The following is a 2,473-nucleotide window of genomic DNA, read 5'->3' as shown; positions in this document are numbered from 1 at the left end:
ACACACTGTTTTATGATCTGGAATTTATAATTAATAGTACTATAGAAATGTTTTAAAAACAATTGAAATAAAAGGAAGAAAAGTCTTCTCTATAATTTATAAATATAAATTTATAAATATATAAATTTATAAACTAAATAAAATTTAGTTTGGATATTTACATGCAATGTGAAATAATCTGTATATTAAATGAAATATAATGTTCCTTCTCTGTTATGATATATAAAAAGAAAGTGCAATAATAAAACAGAAAAAGAAGTGAACAGGTATTATGGATACTGAAGTGAAATCAAGTTGGGATTTGTAAACTTTTCTAAGATATAACTGTCAAGTCCCATAATCTCTCACAATAACAAAGAAGATTCCTAGCTGTATCTACAAATTCTCCTTGACTTGCAAAGAGCTTCAGTACAAATACCGAACTGAAGCAGCTGTCCCTCTTTGATATAGTAAATCAATATTATTATAGAATTGCTCATGTATGCGGCATGTATGTGGAAACTCTTTATCACTAGTTCAGAATGTCCTTCTCCACCTTTGTTATATCTTGTAAAAATCCCTAACCAATGTTGGTGAATGTCGTGTTTTCAAATTCATTTTACCTTCAACGATTCTTATGAATGGAATTTTGCTTCCAGACCTTCATTAGCTAATGTGGCAGTTTGAATATATTGAAAGAAATCCATGTCTTCTTCAGACAAAATTAATTTTGGCTACTGAACATGTCTGTCCTCTCCAATTCTCTAAGAGTCTTTTACTGTACAGTTTTCCAGATTAACTCAAATACCTGATATGCTCAGACTCTATTAAGTTTAATTCTATCTGATATGCATCTGCCTATTAAAATGTAAGGTACGGTAGTACAGCACTGCAAGAAAGAAAAAGAGCTTAGAGAATAGATGGATTTTAAATTCAAATGGGGGCAAATTGATTTAGATGTCATGATAAAGCTACTCAAATGTAATAAAATTATATATATATATCTTACATAGGTAAAACCTGGCTAGAAAGAATATGCATACACACACACACACACACACACACACACACACACACACACACACACACTCTTGTATGAAATTTAGAGTCTTAGTTATTATTTTTTGCCAAAGTGATGGGTGGCTTTACTATTTTTAAAAGAAGTATGGAACAAAAACGAGCAAGCTCAATTTGTTTTTACTCTAATTTTGGTTTTTCAAGGGTAGCCCCAAATATTGTATATTACAGTAACAGAAATGAAATGAAATGAGGGATGAGTCAGGGATAAGCCTTAGTGGCCATTTCTTCAAGAAAAGAAGCTCTCACAATATGTAATGTTGGAGAAAGGAATGACCACACCTTTAATCTAACTTTCCAGGAATAGCAATGGATCTAAGAACACTCCATCTCAGGAGTCTCCAAATTCTTCAGCTCATTGTTCCCTTCATAAAGTTTCAGGTTGCTCATGAACCTCCCCCAAAATTATATGAAAATAATTTAATAAATACTACTTTAACTAATAATACTATGACAAGAATAATAGATAGTCCCATCAACCCTTGAGAGCAGTGGTTCTGTGGGCGTGGCTTGGTGGGTATGGCAGAGGAAGGATACTGCAAAATCCCCATTCCCACCCCATTCTGGGACCAGCCAGAGGTGGTATTTGCTGGTTCTCCGAACTACTCAAAATTTCCGCTACCGGTTCTCCAGAACCTGTCAGAACCTGCTGGATTTCACCCCTGCTTGAGAGTCAATATTGACCACTTGGGGGAACCCTGCTTTAGCTGCCTATTTTCTTTATGAGTAGGAACTTAGACCAAAAGATCCTTCATTCAAAGAACCCAGAATTGTGATCTTACCTTGAGCAGGAGTTCTCAAGTAGTGAGTTAAGACAGTTGGAAGAAAAGTGGCAAATAATTTAAGGTTGGATCACAATGTTTAAAAAAACCTAATCATGACTGTGCAAAGCAAATGGGAACTGGATTTAAATTTACTCTGGGCTTTACTGATTATTTTGTCTACTAAAGTGTAAAGTGTGCAGTTGCAGTACTGCAATGTAGTGAATTTATTTCTTGCCCAATTTTAACACCAGTGAAATTCTCAGTTTTGTTCATGAGAAGTCATGTAAAATCAGTGTTTCCCTCCCCCCACTTTCCTTGTCTGTGTTCTGTGTACTGTTGCTTGCCTCATGATATTCCTGTGTTTCTGACTATCTTGCGCTCTTTATTTCTGGATGATGACAAAGACTGCTGTAAGTTTGAATGTTAAATGTGTGTGTGTGTGTGTGTGTGTGAGAGAGAGAGACTACAAGTTTGAATGTCTCCAACATTATCTGGACAGCTGCTAAGCAATGCCCTGAGAGAATCTACCGTGTTTCCCTGAAAATAAGACCCTGTCTTATATTTTTTTGAACCCTGAAATAAGCGCTTGGCCTTATTGCCATGCACTCAAAAGCCTGATTGGGCTTATCATCAGGGAATGCCTTATTTTTGGG

The sequence above is a fragment of the Pantherophis guttatus genome, chromosome 1 (assembly GCF_059756535.1).
Source record: "Pantherophis guttatus breed Tessera chromosome 1, ASM5975653v1, whole genome shotgun sequence".
In the NCBI taxonomy this organism is placed as follows: Eukaryota; Metazoa; Chordata; class Lepidosauria; order Squamata; family Colubridae; genus Pantherophis; species Pantherophis guttatus.
The sequence above is the reverse complement of the archived record's forward strand: the minus strand, read 5'-3'. Positions refer to the sequence as shown.